At 40.6% G+C, this 19763-nt stretch overlaps 1 protein-coding gene across 7 annotated transcripts in view; it reads left to right on the top strand.

The window, feature by feature from the left end:
• The window catches only part of LOC129721463 (proton channel OtopLc), a 163728-nt gene that overhangs the window by 48957 nt on the left and 95008 nt on the right, over positions 1 to 19763 (top strand). For 2 of the 7 annotated variants that reach the window (XM_055674068.1, XM_055674032.1), the window contains exon 1: positions 15756 to 16317. The exons of 2 other annotated variants lie outside the window; for them this stretch is intronic. The gene's annotated coding sequence lies outside the window, so the exon portion shown is untranslated. Of the gene's footprint in view, positions 1 to 15754; positions 16318 to 19763 lie in introns of those variants that run through there. 3 more of the 7 variants (XM_055674087.1, XM_055674077.1, XM_055674062.1) reach the window with 2 other exon arrangements.

Below are 19763 nucleotides of genomic sequence, written 5' to 3'. Positions count from 1 at the left end.
GATTTTCTATATTATAGTAATATGTAAAAAAATGAAATTTGAAGATTTGGCGCTTACGTTCAAATGCAAGCCCACGGCATATATAAATATATATATAAATATATATATATATATATATATATATATATATATATATATATATATATATATATATATATATATATATATATATATATATATATATATATATATATATATATATATATATATATATATATATATATATATATATATATATATATATATATATATATATATATATATATATATATATATATATATATATATATATATATATATATATATATATATATATATATATATATATATGACTATGTCCGGCGGGTTGCTTCTGATTGAATAAGTAGTATGTTCACGGCCTTAGTCATTTGCTTTGATCCGTAGCTTATCTAGTTGGCTCTTGTTAGGCCAGGACGCGGAAACAGTCTCTAAGAATATACAGGTAGAGGGTATCAAATTGTTCCATTTAAATAAATAGAAAAGATTTTTACTTTTGAGAAAGGGTTTCTTCTTTTGAATTTTTTTTTGAGATGTTTTCAAGCGACACAAAGAAACAATCATTTGTATTTATTTAAACGTAACTTAAGAGTTAAGAAAAAAATATCGCCAGAAGAAACATACAAAATGGCGGACATATTCACAATTTCGTAATCATGCAATTCATAATCATTGTGAAAATCTGTCTGTAAACTATGCTATTGCTACTATGTAGCAATAGAAGTATTGAACGTTGAAATATTTTTTTCTCAACTGTGGTAAAATTAATTGTCTTCCCGTCAGAAGAGCACAACTAAAACATTACAAAATTCTATCAACGTGAGATACAAATAACATATTTTGATACAATTTTGTATTTCTCCATATAATTTTGATTACAAAATTGAATCTGAATATATATAATAACAAAACGTGTAATGAAGTAGTTCTGAAACAAGTCTAACTAACTTTTCGTTTTTATCAAAACCTGTTGTTTCTAACAATGTTTGTTATTATATTGTATTATATACTATCTTATTTTGTTAGAAAGCTAATATGTTAGTAACAAATTTTAATATGTGTTTGATACTAGTAGAATCATTTCTGTTATAATTTCTGTTATTTTAACACCTAACGGGACCAAATTGAAAACACAGCCTGGAAGGTTTTTCCCGTAACAAACTAACAACTTCTGTTACATTTTTGTTTTTTCTTTCTGATCGGGTTTGCAACAAATGTAAATTTGTATAAATAACTTAAGTAATTGTTCAATACACTAGTCGCTTTTTACGCGAGGGATACGTGTCGCGTAAAAAAAACCGCGTAAATTCCGGAATTCGCGTAAAAAACCCGCGTTAAAAAAACGCCTATGAAGCAACATTAGTTTATTTATGCACGCTAATCCAGCACACAAGATTGTTAAAATATTCTATTTTGCGTTTTTCTTAATCAACATTCATTTTCCTATGCCCATACCTATCTTTAAGCGTATGCAAAAGATTATTCCGCTGTATCGCATTTTTCACCCCGAAAATAAAACTAAGAAAAACCACCTCCGAGCAATGAGAACAATTTGAAGAAAGCGCTATACCTTTTTAATAAAATCTGTTGGTTGCAAATTCGTTTTTTCATCTCCAAGATATATAAATTAACCCTCTAGTACCCAGTGCCGCCTTTAGACGGTCTTCAGTTGAACCTCTAAAAAGCTTCAATCAATACTTAAAAAATGTTTATAAAGTTTCAAAGTTTTCGAAGTCCGTCTGAAAATTAATTTGGGCACTAGAGGGTTAAAGCTACAATTTAATTATTTACCGTATATTGCAAACATCGTTTGAAAAATATTTTTTAAATATTTATGTAACCATATTTACCGAGTACAAGAATTATTAGTAAGCACACTAACTGTTCGGTTATTTCAAAAATTTGGTTATTCGGATTGGAATATTTTCAAAAATTCTAGATAAATGAGACAGACCTCGCCGTTGAGCAAATGATTAGTTGTATTAATTTACAACACAACTAACAAGGCGCTGCCATGCATCTTCAAAAACCGAGGAAAGTATGAACAATATATTCCCCGTCGTCAATCATAATAAATTCAACTAAATTTTGTATGATTTCCAACATTAATTGTTTTCTTAAGAAACTATGTAGTATATTTTCGGCCCAACTCATACGGCCTATTGTCTCATAGCACCAGCAAATGTACGAACAAGCTCAGAAATTCTGGTAAGCTTCAGTGAACGATTCGATGCGAATGCTATTTTGTCTTCGTCCCGATTTTATTTGCCATGATGAATCTATCAATGCCACGGTGAACCGATACAAATATTTACTGAGTTGCATCGATGTGATTTTGAACCGTATCCAATCGGCAAATAATGAGAAACAGCAGGAAAAGGGAACGACACGAATCGATCGTTTCAGTTCATCCGAACACATGTACGCGCCCGATGAAGTATGCGTTCGTGTTACATTGACATTAGTCCACAGCGAACGGTTCACGAAGCGAATGAAGATTCAATGCAGGAATCAGGAGCCCTGGCTACAGGATTCAAGACGAGAAGCCCGAGGAAAATGCTTATAAAGAGTATGAAAACAACCAAAATGGTTCGTTCATAGTTTGTTGAAAAACGTACGAAAATAACAGACTCGGGTGCAATGTCACATTGGACCAATCATAAAAGCGTATTTATACCAAAGGACTCGGTGATGTTGACTGCAGATGGCCAATTTTTACACTCTTGATGATTCTTGTGTGCTTGTACAATCGCGGATGGAATATGGGCATACTGCTAACAAATATAATGTACGCTTCTGAACTGGAAGAAAGTTTAGGCACATTCGACGGTAGCTCTGAGTCCGTGTAGATTGTGTGGCATAGTCCCCATCGTGCAATAAATCCGCTCAATGCCTGCAGGATCGCTATGGTTTAAAAAGTTTGCTGTGACTCGAGTGCACGGTAGCTTCGACATGAACTGCTCGCAGGTAATGCACTTGCGGACGACGATTTGAGTCCAGCCCAGAATAATTATTTCAATCAAATGTGAAGTGTGTGTGAAGGTAAACATATTGATTTGCTATCGTTTTCACTCAGTGCTAATTTGCTTTTTTTCACGTTTTTTTCCGGATTTTTCATCACTGATTAATATTCTTCTGACGTATAATCCACCGTTACATCTGAGTTGTGTGAAGTACAACGTGTTCCGACGATTTTAAGCGATAAATTATCAAAAACAGCATTTGCTTTTCTGTTGCCCAGTGAACGTGTAAAATTACAATGGAGTCGGTTTGTTATGCTTGCGCCCGTGGTTTAGAAAAGGAAGATGAAGTTGTTTGTAGCGGCTTTTGCAAATCTTCGTTCCACTTGAAATGTGCTCATTTGACGGCAGAGACCAGGGATGCTGTTGCTAACTGTTCAAAGCTGTTCTGGATGTGCAGAGCTTGTACTAAAATGATGGCAAACGCTCGTTTTCGTCAAGCCATTTCGTCCACAAATAGTGCAGTGCAGTTTATGGTTGATGAACAAAACAAAGTGCTTGATGAAATAAGAAAAGAAGTTGCACTTAACACTACCAAAATCAACACGATACTCCAGCGAACGCCTTTACCAACTACACCACGAATTCCCAGATCACAACAAACACTAAATCTAAGGAAAAGACCACGTCTGTTGATTCCCGATGAACCTCCGCATCGTGAGATTGTTTCCGAAGGGACAAAAGATGTAGAACCAGATGATGCAATACCGTTAGCTGCTGCTCAATAAGAACAACTGTTTTGGCTATATCTGTCCGGCTTCGATCCTCAGGCGACAGTACAACAAGTTGATAAACTCGTCCGTAGCAATTTGAAAACTGACAAAGCAGTACAAGTTGTGAAGCTTGTTCCCAGAGGGAAAACACTCGATGAGCTTACCTTTGTTTCCTTCAAAGCTGGTATCGATATGCGACTAAAGGACCTAGCGCTCACGAAATCGACCTGGCAAAAAGGAATTATATTCCGGCAATTTGATTTCCAGCATACTGCTACTCGCTCTTCCTTTCGCTTTCTCCCCACACCAGCTAGTAACCAATCGTAATGAGCCTGCTTTTTTATAAACTGCAAATCACCATACGAATTCCTCTGCTGATAATAACGAACGCACAAATTTAACAGCTCCCCGCCGCGCACCCGTCCCGATCGCAAACGGATACGATCGACACGATCAGATTTTACCTTCCAACGATGTTCGCTCATTCACTTGCTACCAACAAAACGTACGTGGCCTTCGCACAAAAACGAATAGTTTGATGTTAGCCCTGTCTCAATGCGAATATGACGTCATCGCCCTCACAGAAACCTGGTCGAACAACGATATTCTGGATTCTGAGCTTACACACAACTATACTATTCACCGCTGTGACAGAAATGCCCGGACTAGCCGGCACAAGCGAGGCGGCGGTGTTCTTATTGCTGTGAGAAATGAACTTCGCAGTGCTGCAGACCACGTTGCAGACAGTGATGAATTGGAGCAAATTGTTGTTCGAGTCTTGCTACCGAAATTCGAATTATTTGTTTGCTGTATTTATCTTCCGCCCAACAGTGATCCGTTGCTATATACTCAACATGCAGAATGTGTGCAAAAGCTAACGAAGCTTGCTGGCGATCGCAACGTAATTCTGGTAGTGGGTGATTATAACCTACCGCATTTATGTTGGACGCAGGATGAGAATTTAAATTGTATGCTGCCAATAAATGCTTCAACTGGACAGGAAACTGCCTTGGTCGAGTTCGTCCTGTCGAATGGGTTGTATCAAATAAATAATGTTACAAATTTCAACGGCAGGTTTCTTGATTTAGCATTTGTGAGTGATAACAGTTGCGTGGAATTGTTGGAGCCAGCTTTACCATTGCTTAAGTCGATCAACACCACTATCCTTTTGTGATAATATCCGATATTGCGGAAGAGAAGACAACCTCTAATGTTGAATCACTTGATTTCGATTTTTCTCGCTGTGATTTTGAATCACTAAACACATGTTTTGCCAATGTTGACTGGGAGGAGATTCTGGTTGGTTGCAGTTTAGATGAGGCTGTGCAACATTTGAACGAGCAGTTGTTGACTATACTGCGCGATATCGTTCCTCTTAGGCGGGCTAGTGGATTACGGGCCAAACGTCAGCCTTGGTGGAATAACGAGCTGCAACGGTTACGCAACTGTCTTCGCAAAGTGAGAAAACGTTTTTTCAGGCTGAGAAATGAGCAACACAAAGCTGATATGCGTGTCATTGAGAGCGAATATAACTCACTGCATGCACATTGCTTTAGATGCTACATTCATCGTATGGAGGACAACTTCAAGCAGTATCCAAAATCGTTTTGGACTTTTGTGAAAAACCGCAAACAGCTTTCGGGAGTTCCCGAACGTGTCACTTACAACGACAACGTGGCTGAATCAACGCTCGAGTCAGCAAACCTATTCTCATCCTTTTTTCGGAGTGTGCAAAGTAATAACCGACCACCTTCGTCTGAAGCGTATCTGAATAGTTTGCCGCAGTTCGACTTAGGTTTGGCACCTTTCAACTTTTCGCTTCGTGATGTGATGATGCAACTTCAATCTATCGATGGTTCCAAAGGCGCTGGTCCTGACTGTCTACCACCTATTTTCTTCAAAAACTGTGCAAAGTTGCTTGCATTGCCTGCAAGGATCATTTTCAACAGATCAATATCAGAGGGAAGCTTTCCCAGCGCATGGAAATCAGCGGCAATTGTTCCCGTTCATAAAGCAGGTAATATTCACGACGTTAAAAATTATCGGGCTATTTCCATACTGAGCTGCTTACCGAAAGTGTTCGAAAGCCTGGTTCACGATTCGCTCTACCCAAAAGTTCACCACATTATATCCGAATGGCAGCATGGCTTTGTCAAAAAACGATCGACGACTACTAACCTGATGGCATATGTTTCGTTGCTTGTTAGCGCATTGGATAAGCGCCAACAAGTCGTTGCTATTTACGTTGACTTTGCCAAAGCGTTCATTAAAGTGCCCTACCTTTTACTGGTATCAAAGCTACGGAAAATGGGTTTGCCGGACTGGCTCACGAAGTGGATATCGTCGTACCTCAACGAGCGCAGCGCATACGTACGTATCGGTGGAACGTGTTCTTTGCCGTTTACGTTACACTCGGGTGTACCTCAAGGAAGCCACCTTGCACCTCTATTGTTCATTCTTTTTGTGAACGACTTAAGTTCAACCATACAATCTCCCAAATACATGTTTGCCGATGATCTCAAATTTTTTCGAGTAGTAACATCTGCTCTTGACTGCTGTGCTTTTCAAGCTGATATCGACACCTTGTTAAGCTGGTGCACTCTTAATGGAATGGAAGTAAACGTGCGAAAGTGTAATGTGGTTTCGTTCTGCAGAAAAAGGCATGGCATGATGTACGACTACAGGATGTCACAAGCCAGTATCAACCGAGTCAATACTGTGAAGGATTTAGGCATTCTTCTTGATGCCAAGTTAAGTTTTGCTCAGCATATTTCAACTACAACCGCGAAGGCCTATGCTGTACTTGGGTTCATCAAGAGAAACACGCAACAATTCAACGATATATACTGTTTGAAATCACTGTACAGTGCTCTTGTGCGCAGCATTCTGAAGTATGGGGCGATTGTGTGGGCACCTTATCATGCTGTACATATCAACCGAATTAAACGTATTCAGCGTCAGTTTCTTCGATTCGCTTTACGTATGCTGCCGTAGAATGATCCAGTACGACTGCCACGCTATGAACATCGTTGCCCTCTTATACAACTACAAACTCTAACAAGTAGGAGGACCATGCTTTAACATCTCTTCGTTTTCGACCTGTTAGAAAACAACTTAGACAGCCCAGAACTGCTCAGTAAATTTCAGTTCAACGCACCACAAAGGCTTACTCGACGAAGCGATTTTTTCCGGATTTCCAGATACCGCACAAATTTTGCTCAAAACAATCCATTCGAAGTGTGTTGTCGTAAGTTTATTATTGTTTCTGACGTGTACGATTTTAATATGACCAAATCAATGTTTAGACTTAGAATAAGTAGTTATTAGAAATGTCTGTACGATTTTTTTTCGAAGACTTATGAATAAATTAAATTAAAATTAAATTAAATTAAATGAATCTTGAAAATTTTAATTTAAAAGCCATAGGTCTTGACAGCACAGTTTTTTTAATCCACGGCTCTTGCATTAAAAATTATGTAGTCATTATTGCTGGTGCTACTAGTCCAATTGAGTCGAAAAGTCGAGTTTTTTTGGATAAAACGGTTGTTTTGGTAAGAGAAATCGCAGAATCGAATGATATCGGTAACGGCAATTGTCAGGGATAGGTTCTAAATTTGACTCACGCTTCTGACACCAGCATCCCAACTAACCGTAAATTCGTTAGCGGCCCATTTACATAAACGAATTTTCGTATGCAAATCTCAATGGCATAACAACTTACTTACTTACTTACTTTTATGGTGACAGACCGATTTTCGATCCAATGCCGAATCCAGAATACGTCGCCATGTCACTCGATCTTGGGCTGCTATCATCTAATCTCCCCTAACACCTACATATTTCGCTGGCATTCTCGTCGGCAGCACATATCCATCGAGTGCGAGGCCTACCTCGAAGTCGACGGCCTCTATCGGGATTTCTGCCAAATATAGTCTTCACTGGTCGTTCTTCCGGCATTCTAGCTACATGACCAGCCCACTGCAACCTGCCGTGTTTTATCTGCTTGACTATATCCACCGATTTGAACACCTGGTACACTACATGGTTCATGCGTCTGTGCCAAACAGCTTTTCCTAATTTGCCGCCAAGGATTGAACGCAAAATACCAAGAGCTCGTCGTGAGTCTTACGTTATCCGTAAAAGGCCCTGTTTGCAGCTGCTTTCCACTTTTTTATCTCACCGCTAACCTCGTTGTCACATGTCACTAATGTACCCAGGTAAATGAATTCGTCGACTACTTCAAAAGTTTCCACTTATAACACCAACTCAGCACCAACATCCGTCGGACTACACGATTAGCCCTATTCTTGCAGCTTTCCTCCTGAGAGGTCCGAAGACCTCTTCCACTGCTATACGGTTGATAGCATTGATGTCGATATTGTCCGCAAAACCTAGAAGCATGTGAGACTTCGTAATGATGGACCCGCTTCTTTGCACGCCAGCCCTCCGTATAGCACCTTTCAATGCGATGTTGAAAGTAAAATGAACAGCCCGTCTCTCTGCTTCAAACCATCTATCTTAAGAGGAAGTCTGATATCTCACCGACTATCCTGACGCATGATGTAGAGCCTCCAAGGGTGGCACGTATCAGCCTAATTAGTTTTTTTGGAAACCTTGTTCGCGCATAATTCGCTATAACTCATTTCTCTTAACTGTATCGTACGCTACCCTAAAGTCTATGAACAGATAGTGAGTCTGCAAGTTTAATTCTCGAAATTTATCGAGGATCTGTCGCAGAGCGAACATTTGGTAGGTAGTGGAGCGTCCCCCTCGAAAACCACAGTGGTAATCGCCAACAAAGGTCTCCGACAACGGTCTCAGTCTATGGAACAGAATACGGAGTACGGATTTTGTGTTGAGAACTACAGTCCAGGCGGTGGCCTTTCTTGTAGATCGGACACATGAGATCCTCCAACCAGTCCGAGGGTAATTCTTCATCGGACCACACTCTCAGCATGATCCGGTGTAAAGCACGATGCAGCTGTTCGTTCTCGACTTCGAAGAGTTCGGCTGGAATGCCGTCCTTACCAGCTGCTTTGCAGTTCATCAGCTCTTTCACTGCTTTCTTCACCTCGTCCATGGATGGTGGATCCACAGCTTTGCCATAATCCTCATTCACCATTCTGCTCCTTTCGATTACGCTGTTTTCTTTGCCATCCAAGAGCACACTAAAGTGTTCCTTCCAACGCCTAGCCACCTCCGTTCTATCGGTAATCAGGTTCCACTCCCAATCGTTGCACATGACACGTTTCGGTTCCTGATTCCATTTATCGTCTTGTAGAAGCGGCTCTAGCTTCCCGGTATCTTCCTACGCTCTGTCAAACCACACATTGGACGTTGCTGTCGCAGATGTACCCAACACTTCTGTCGCTGTGGTGCTGATTGTACTGTGGATATGTCTCCACTGTTCATTCAGGTTACCTCCAACTTGATCCCCGATTCGCTCATCAACGTTCCGTAGGTACTCTGTAGCCACTTCTCCCGTTGATAGCCGCTGGATATTCAACTGCATCCTTCTTGTCGTCATGGATTTTAACACGTTGGACAACCGGGCGCGAGTCAACGTTTGGTCGTCTAAACGACCTCACGTCTGAAAAGTGTCGACCATCAATCAGAACATGGTCGATCTGAGAGCATGCCTTTCCATTCGAGTGCCTCCAAGGCTTTTGTTATTTGTAGTAGAGTAGAGGCTCTCTCCACCAATCACGGGGCAGAAGAAGTTCTTCTGCCTGATCTGCACATTTGCATCCCCGATGACGATCTTGATGTCGTGTCCTAGGAATTCATTATACGGTTTTTTTTCAGGAGCTCATAGAACTCCTCCTTCTCTTCATTAGGTTTATCGTTGGTAGGTGCGTACACATTTATCAGGCTGTAGTTGAAAATTTGCCATTAATTCTCAAAACGCATATACGGTCACTGATCGGCCTCCATCTAATGACACGCTTCAAATATTTTCCTATGAGCACGAAACCGACTCCCGTTTCTGCCTCCACTCCGCCACTGTAGTATTGCCCGGAATACGCGTTCTCCCGTTTTCGGCCACCTCACCTCCTGTGTGGCAGCAACCACATTTACCTTCTGCAGCTCTCTAGCCAGGATACCTACACGTGCCGGTTCGAGTAGAGTCCTTATATTCCAACTACCGAAATTCTAATAGTCGTTGTTCTTTTTCGTTCACCTAGGTCAATGCCGATTATTCCGTTCCTTATTTATATTTAGATTGCTCGTAGTACTATATATTCGGTATGCTGCCTTACTAGGGCTGCGATACCTAGTCTCACGACGGGGTTGCCGTCTTAGATATAGCTGGCGAGGCACTGCGTTTCTTGATTCAGCCGCCCGTTCCGAGTCAGACTCTGTTGTACGTCGCCCTTAACATGGGGATATAGCCGCGAACGATCCTCCTTGCCAGTCAGCATACGACCATAGTTTCCATAACGTGGAAGCAGGTGTGTGACCTGAGGCTGAAGCTGTATATTGTATCACTGGAGATACCAAGGCCAGGGCAACTATAGGGTTCCTAATATAAGACCATCAACATGCGCTGATCACGTCAAGGTCTAGTTATTAACACGAATCTACGAAAAACGTTAATCGGAGTAGCCACACCGTTGCAAGTCGCGATTTTTTCTCGCATCTTTACGAAAGCGAGGTGAACCTCGTCATCCGTGACCATCCGTGACCATCCGTACCATCTGTGACAGGATTCCGGTACTTCATGACGATAATCGACGACTACTCGAGATACTGCACGCTGTTTCTGCTGAAAGGAAGCAGCTGAAAAGATTCACAAATATATCGAGTCGGCCAAAACGCAGTTCGGTTGTAAACCAATAGTGGTACGCGCCTATCAATCAGAAGAGTACAGCAGTTAAAGGCTACGATTGTTCTACCGTCGAGGGGTATAGAGGTGCAACACACGGCGGCCCACAGTCCGCAGCAAAACAGAGTAGCAGAGCGAACTGTCAGATGGTCGCAAACCTGACGTTGTACTACATCCTAGGAGTAAGCGTTCGTTGGATATTTTCGGGATCGCAAGGCGTATCTGGTGTACTGGATAAAACCTTCCGAGAAACCTACGTTAGCAGAGACGCCACGTTTGTCGAGAGTAAACTAAATAAACCTATCAAAAGCGTTCAGAAAGAGAACACGGCTGAATTCCACTCCAACCTGAATCCCACAATAACAAAGACACCCGATGATGAAAACGGCGATGAAGAATTGTAAAGTCGGAGAAGACTGAGATAGTAGTTTTTTCTAGGAAGCATGAACCTGCTCAGCTTCAAACACAATTAATGGGTAAAACGATTTCTCAGGTTTTGGTACACAAATATCTTGGTGTCTGGTTCGACTCTAAAGGCACCTGGGGTTGTCACGTGAGGTATCTGATGAAAAAATGTCAACAAAGAGTGAATTTTCTTCGTACAATAACCGGACAATGGTGGGGAGCCCATCCAGGAGACCTTATAAGGCTTTACCAAACAACGATATTGTCTGTTATTGAATACGGGTGTTTCTGCTTCCGCTCCGCAGCAAACACACATTTGATCAAACTGGAGCGAATACAATATCGTTGTTTGCGTATCGCCTTAGGTTGCATGCAGTCGACCCATACGATGAGTTTGGAGGTTTTAGCTGGAGTACTACCATTGAAAAACCGCTTCTGGAGCCTGTCTTCTCGTATTCTAATCAAATGTGAGGTCTTGAACCGTCCCGTGATTGAAAATTTTGAAAGGTTAATCGAACTTCATTCTCAAACCCGTTTTATGACATTGTATTTCAATCACATGTCCCAAAATATTAACCCTTCTTCGAATATTCCAAATCGTGTCGACTTATCAAATACTTCTGATTCTACTGTGTTTTTCGATACATCCATGATAGAAGAAACTCGTGGAATCCCGGATCATTTACGCGTGCAGCAGATCCCTAAAATTTTTTCCAATAAATATCGAAACATCAACTGCGACAATATGTACTACACTGACGGATCACTTCTTGATGGGTCCACTGGCTTCGGTATCTTCAATAACAATTTAACCGTCTCCCATAAGCTCGATAATCCTGCTTCTGTTTACGTCGCAGAATTAGCTGCAATTCAGTACACCCTAGGGATTATCGAAAAAATGCCCACGGACCATTATTTCATCTTTACGGACAGTCTCAGTTCCATTGAGGCTCTCCGATCGATGAAAGATGTTAAGCACTCTCCGTATTTCCTGGGGAAAATACGGGAACATCTGAGTGCTTTATCCGAAAAATCTACTCAGATTACCTTAGCGTGGGTCCCTTCTCACTGCTCGATACCGGGTAATGAGAAAGCGGACTCTTTGGCTAAGGTGGGCGCAACAAACGGTGATATTTATGAAAGACCAATTGCCTTTAATGAATTTTTCGCACTTGTACGTCAGAATACGATCATCAGTTGGCAAAATGCTTGGACCAGAGGGGAATTGGGAAGGTGGTTACATTCCATAGTCCCCAAAGTATCGACGAACTCGTGGTTCAAGGGGTTGGATGTAGGTCGGGATTTCATTTGCGTGATGTCCCGGCTTATGTCCAATCACTATAGATTTGACGCGCTCCTCCGTCGTGTTGGGCTCGGGGAAAGTGGTATCTGTGCCTGTGGTGAAGGTTATCACGACATAGAGCATGTGGTTTGGTCATGCCCTGTACACCGTGACGCCAGGTCTAAATTAATAGCTTCCCTGCAGGCCGAGGGTAGACAGCCGGCTGTTCCTGTTCGTGATGTCTTGGCGAGCCGTGACCTATCCTACATGTCCCTTATATACGTTTTCCTGAAATCCATCCACGCCCCAGTCTAGTCCCGTTCCCCTCCGTCTACACCCAACAAAACGACAAGAACACGTTCGAACCTTAAGCACAAAACCAGCAACCAGACCCCGCACAATAGAACCAGGACCCAAGGACTACGAGCCTCTGTCCCAACTCACGACATCGTGGCTCAGCAGAACGAATCCATACATGCCATTCGACGATTATCAGACGACCATTGAACAACAAAACACTGATTGGAAATCCCATGCTAGTTTTAAGTTAGACTTAATTTCAGCTCGTAGTCGGCAGCGAGGATAAAAAATTTGCTTTAGTTTTTAAGTCATCAGATATAATTGGCGCCGTTAAACATTAAATTGTATTTGTGCCGTGTCAAATAAATGTTATGTGAAGAAAAAAAAAAAAATTGTAAAGTCGACATGACAGCAAAGACGAGCGATCAAGTCGAGAAGACAATGGCCAAACCCAGTCCTCGGGAGCTTAGCAAACGCGATGAAGGAAGAAGTGCAGTCGCTGCGGGACAGCCAAACGTGGGAGCTAGTGTCTTTTTCATCTGGAAAGAATGCAAGTGGACCTTCAAGAAAAAGCAAGACGAAAACAAGGCCAGATGGTCGGAAAAGCTTTACGTAAAATTACGAGACGGTCTACGACCAAGTTTTCACTCTTGTTACTCATCGATCCAAGCTTCGGGAGTGGTCGGGAAAATATGCTAGTGCAACACAGGGACATAAAAATCGCTTACTTCTACGCTGAGTTTGTGCTGCGACCGGCAACTGACTGATGAATAAAGTTTGCCACCTGAAACGCAGCATCTATGGGCCGAAATTAACGACTTGGAGCAAGAAAATAGACAGCACATTCAAGAAGATGGGGTTCAAGTCTGCCGAAACGAACCCTTGTCCGTACGTGAGGATGCTTAATGATGAGTAATAACGTGGCAACAAACGACACATAAGAAAGATTCGCGAAGTGGAAGGTGTTGGCGAAATAATTTAAATTCTGAACCCCGGGAGAGCTGCGACTGTTCCTTGGAATCAGAATTGAAAAGCAAGACGGTTACTATGATTAAACAGACCGGATACATCGATAAGATCGTGGGGTGGTTCGGACACGAAATTGTCTGAGATTCCCATCGATCTTGCCTACGTCAAGCAACAGGAGGAGGAAGAATTGCTTCCCAAAGAATCGTATCGAAGCTTTGTGGGTAGTTTGCTGTACGTTGAGTTGGCCAGATATCTGCTTTAGCACATCACTGCTGGGGAGAAAAGTATCCAAACCAACAAGCCGTAACCGGGCAGAGGCAAAATGAGTGTTAAGGTACCTGAAGGCAATCAAAGAGTTTTCACTACAACTAGGCTCCGAAGACAAGACTATGCAATGCTTTGTGGAAGCAGATTGGGCTGGAGAAGGTCGTCAAACCTGCCTCACTCTCTGTTCGAAAAAAGCCGAGCTCGTAGCGCTGGTACAAGGCCTGGCATGCTGCTATGAAAAACTCTGGCAGGACATCAAAAAGTAAACAGTCTATCCAACCGTCATTTACAAGGACAACGTGTACCAAGATAATGGAATCCTAACGTTTGAAAAGCAGGTCCAAGCACATCGATACAAAACATGCGTTCACCAGAGATCTTCGTCAACAACGGATTATTGACCTGCAATATTTACCAATCACCGAGATAGTAGTCTATCGGATAACCAAACCTTTAGAGCAGGTTAAGCTGGAGAAACATCGATTGCGATCGGTGTCCGAAGAGCTCTGGGAGGAAGAGTGTTTTATGTAAATCTCCCACAAGTCCTGTAGGTAACGCATTGCTGTTACACTGCTGTCGAAGTCATCACACAGAAGATAAGTGCGTCGTTTAGGAAAGGTCGTTAGCTTGTAGGTTTTGTATCCGCTCAAGTGGAAACTGCGTATTCAAGGATGCTAGGACCAATGATCAGGATATTTTCCCAGTGTGTACACATTTGTAAAATGTGGTTACAATCATCGGAAAAAGAAACAAACACCGCAAACACTGAACGATGAATATTCCTCCCAATCGCGATGGGTAGTTGCATTGAGATGAAAGCTGAGCTTTCGAACTGCAGATTCTGTTTCATACCGGCTTCATCCAAAACTTACAGCTCCGACTGAACTAACGAGAAGTCGGTCCACACCTTCAGGGTCTGTGATGTGATAAGCAAGAAAGACATCTGTACCCTGTTCAGACGATTTTTAAAGGCCTTTACTCGTCTCTCGTTCGACATAAAGAGAAGAACGTAGGTCGATCCGTGAAATCGAAAGTACCACGGAGCACAAGCGGAACAGGGTGTAGTGATTTGGGAGTATAATTATCTATTCTAGAAAATTTACAAAAGTACAACAAATAAGAGAAAAGAAAACAGAACTACAAAATTACAAAACAAATTATCATAATATTATTGTTTTCTCTAGGAAAATTGGGTTCATCTTATAGCGTGTTTTTACCCTAAGTCCTCATTTTATCACGATCGAACTGGTAGTTCTCATGTTCTGATTTGTCAATAGTAAAATAATCATTTCCTAAATTTCTCTTTCGGAAATATGTACAAATTAATTCAAATTTTACAGTTTCATGACAAAATCTATTAATAACTTTCACATAGAACAAGTTATTTTGTTTAAAAAATCATTCCAAAGCAACAGTGTCATCAGCCTCGCAACAATTTGATCATACCGAACAACCCATCGCCATTGTCAGTCCTGTTGGCAGTTGCTGTCATATCGATACTGATATGTGTGCTAAGTAGGATCAGCACACACAAACCCAGCCGCTCCCCAACAACAATAATAATAATAGTTATCGTGGCTCTTCGAAAAAAAAAAATGGTAGCAAACGACAGCCACAGGCAGAGGGTCGTAGTCGTTCCATTGCACCTCAATCGCCGTTGGGAATATCGCATATGTGTAGCTTTCACCACCCTCACCACCCAACCCAACAGCAGGGCTTTTCCAGAAGCCACAAGCGCACTATGAGCTAGTAGACCCATTCGTCATTATTATTTTGCGGCCAGGCTTGGCCCCTGCTGTGTGTGCCTCTGCCTGCTATTAACATTAACTCCGGCTGCGACACGAAACCTGAAACGGAGTGCCTGCTACTCACAGCACAACAGTACGGAGTCGAACAGACAGCAAACAGCATACAGTATACGGTGCAGACAGACAGCAAGACGACCGCGAGGAGAGGCAGTCGCAGTTAGAACTTTGTCCGGTTGAGTCGTAATTCCGGGAGGTGCCCGTAGTTTGGGTTCGGTTATCGATTTGATTAAATTATTGGCTGAGCGAGGAACTTGGAATTGTTGTGGGAAAACGAGCTATAATAAATTTAATTTCGATTGATCGCATTGGTTTGGTATTGTGAAGCAATGAAATGAATTGAAACGCGATCGGAACGATCGGGCAGTTTTTTTCCCGTCTCTCTCCCCTTTCTGTTTTCATCACATCGTATCGCAGGTGATCGCGTGTTCCGGGACAGGTTGTTGAGTGCTTGTTTTGTGCTGTGTATGTTTTGATTGATTGAGGTTTGCGCTACCGGTTTGGTGACGACGATGCGAGAATTATAGACTTGCTGTTACGAGCTGATGCTGATTATAGTTGGTGTGTTTAAAAAAAATCATACTGTAAGTGCAGTGCAGTACAAATACTAACTAGTGAAACACGTAAAGTAGCGAACGAACTGCGGAAAGGGGAGAGGTACTCGAAGCGACAGGTCCTGCTCCAGAGGATTATGGTATTGGCTGCAACATGGGTAGGCATTGAATTTCATCCACTTCTGCTTCGCCATCGTCGGATTGGCACTTTGCCTGAAGGGCCGGATTTCTGTAGCAGATTTTAAAGTACCATAGCAAACCAAAAATAGTAGTTTCGCTTCCGGTTCCACTAGCAGTAGATTTTGATCCCCAAAAGATATTTGTTGCTTCGTCTAGACAGCGTGGAGTGTGGTTGGTTCTGGGAGGAAAATGGGGAGAGTTTTTCTATTCCAACTTCCACCTGTCGCTGCTTACATGAGTTCGGTTCGTAAGTCGCTATAAATATAATATGTAGGCCCGAGCACAGCACAGGGCGGTAATAAAACAAAGACTTATTTTAGACTGGAATGGAATGGGACTAATAAGGTTAGACATAATTACAGCTGTTCACGCTGCATGTGTGATGCGTTCAGAAGAGTGCTTCTTGGGAAATGAATTAATTTGCCTGCCAGTGGGTGGTGTAATTCATACTGGAGGGAAGCGCTTCGCATGCTCGAGGTGATCTAGATTGGCTCCGTTAGTTGTCACGGTGGTTTATAATACTAAATTAGTTTTCGAAACATTTCGACTGGACTGATCACTCTCAGGGTAGCTAATAAACTTCAATCCCATTTCTTGGTGTAACAAGTTCTGGATCTAGAAAATAAATCGATTTAATTGGCAACACTGCTGCACAGTCAAACAAACTAACAAAGCATTTTCAGTACGAAATACACAACAATACAATTTATCTCCGACTATTATTTATATTTCCTTCGGAAAAATTGTTTTTCATCTTAATATTCGGTAGTTTTTTCCTAACATTGTTTCAGGAGAAGTTGAGCCAGTTTTATGTGGAAAATCTGTATTGCCATCAGAATGTTTTTACATAACTTTAATTTTCGGACTTGACAAAACAATGGCTTGGTTTGGTAACTAAAAATTGCTCTCCCGTAAAATAAACATGAGTAAAATATGTAAAGGAAACTCGTTGATACGTAGATTTAATAATGAAATTAAAAATGAGGTTTTTTAATCGTTTTGGAATCCTGAGTAAATTTCTATTTGAAAATAATTTTAAAATACTCCTGAAACACTCTAGTAAACTACGAGAAATGTTTAAGAACCCTTTTGAAACCATTTAGGACATTTTAGAATCATTTTACAAAAAAAAAAGCAAAAAATAAAATAATATACGAATAAACCCAGGATCATTTCTAAATCATTTAAGAATCTGGCAATAGGACACCGCCGTATTCTGCTTATCACACCAGTGAGCGCAACTTTTTGTGTATTGCCATCTATTAAATAATTGCAGAAACTATCGATTTTTCCATTCACATCAGAATAAGATGTCGTTACTTGGCTACTAGTATTAAAGCGGTTCATCGTCGTATGGAAATGTTAATACTTGATAGGCTGTTCACATACTGGCGCATTCTGCGTTGCGGAGACGATTCGCCTTGCCGTGGGTTAATGTACAGCGCTGAGTAGAGCTGTACATTAACCCACGGCAAGGCGAACCGTCTCCGCAACGCAGGACGCGTCAGTATGTAAACGGCCATAGCAAAGAGCCAGAATAAAATTTTACTGATTCCATTTGAGTCCTCAAAAATCCTAAACTTATCGGAAGTCAATTACTTTTGACTCCGCTTGGCGTAATGCATATTAAATTTGTATGAAGATTTGTATAAGATAACCTACTTTTTGCAACCTTTAACCAACCCCACCTTAATGAGTATTGTGCGCACCCGCTTTCAACCACACAGCTCTTGAGCTTTTCTCATATATAGATTGCATTTAGTGAAAGTAAGTTCTAGAAAGTTAGAATAAAATGTATAGAAGGCATTTGATAGCTGTTTTCTTAGTCAATGAGCAAAATACTCGTAGAAGTCTCGATTTTACTACCGCTTAAAAAGCGCCATTTCTTGCCATTGAACATTTTTCAGGTGTCCCTTTCATGTCCGTTAAGAATCATTTGGAAAATGTTCTAGAATTTGTTGACAATTTAAAATTGTTTACAAAACATTGACATTAACTGTTTCTATATCAATTGATACTAGTTTCAGAATCAATTTTGAATTATTTTGGAATGGCTGTAGAATCATTTCAAAATTATTTCTAGAATCATTCTTAGTCCGTCAGAACGAATTTAGAATGATTTCATAATCATCAAAATTACTTTCCGAATAAATTTCATGGTTTTTGTTTAGTAAGCGGGAAATGTAATTTTGCGAGTAGGTATGCCGAAAAATGAACGCAAACCGAAGGTGTGTCTTGAAGGTGGACTCGAACCCGCGTTCTCTAATATCTCCGGCATGGAGTTTTAGTCAAAAAAAAAAAAAAAAAAAAAAAAAACTATTGGGAAAGTAATTACCTTTAGGACGACTATCGTATCACTTTTTACTATTGTGTTATTTTTTTGCCCTTTCCTCTTGAATTGAGGTTATTTTCGTTTATAGTCTCAACTGTCTTTCAAATGAAATTTACTTTTTTCAGACGAAATTTAGAACTTGTTTTTGTTAAGAAAATGTTTGAACCGATCCGTGGAAAATTTATAATTCCTGTCATTTTCGATTTTCCGAAGAGTTTTTGGAAATTTTTAAATTTTCATGATTTTTGTTTCTAACGTTTTTCGTCACTTCTATTACTTTCAAGATTACTTTTTTCGATTTTTTCCTTGATTTCGAGAATGTTTTCAGCATTAACCTTTTATTTTTTGCGATTAATTTGGGAGCGTCTTAAAAACAAATTGAAAATATTTTGTAACTCATGCAAAAGTTTTCGGTCTTTCCAGCTTCTTTAAAAACATTCATCCATATTGAATTTTTTTTGTTTTTGGTCTAACGTCAATTTTTTGAACGGTTTGCAACTTTCTAGAAATCAATTTTTAGTTTGACCTTTTTTTCAAATCAAACTATTTATTTCAATATCATTCCAGATTGCTTGGACTTCGTTTGGTCGTTCTCAAGACATTTGAAAAAACAAAAAGTTCATATCATTTTAAAATCTTTTCGTGTAAAATCGATTCGGGATGAGTTGAAAAAAATTAGGATATATTTGGTATAACTTTAGAATTATATTATAATAAATTCGGAATAATTTTATAGAATTTTCTTTATTTCATTATAATTTTGGAATCAATTTTAAACCATTCACAAAACATTTTTGGAAAGTTTCATCAAATCAATTCCGGGACATTCCAAAAGATTTCCATATTTAATTTATAAGTAAAGAATTTGATGATCCTGGTACCATCAGAACCCTATATTGACCACTGGTACGCTCCATTTTGGAGTCTGCCTGTGCCGTGTGGGACCCATATTACGAGTTTTGGGCTCAACGCATCCGAAAGATTTGCCGCACCCTACCTTGGAGAAACCCTGACATGCTTCCACCCTATGAGGATCTCTGTGCGCTGGTTGGTATAGCACCTTTAGAACGGCGACGGAAAGACATCATCATC

Source organism: Wyeomyia smithii, chromosome 1, assembly GCF_029784165.1.
Source record: "Wyeomyia smithii strain HCP4-BCI-WySm-NY-G18 chromosome 1, ASM2978416v1, whole genome shotgun sequence".
Classification (NCBI taxonomy): Eukaryota; Metazoa; Arthropoda; class Insecta; order Diptera; family Culicidae; genus Wyeomyia; species Wyeomyia smithii.
This window is presented reverse-complemented; position numbering and strand designations above follow the sequence as displayed.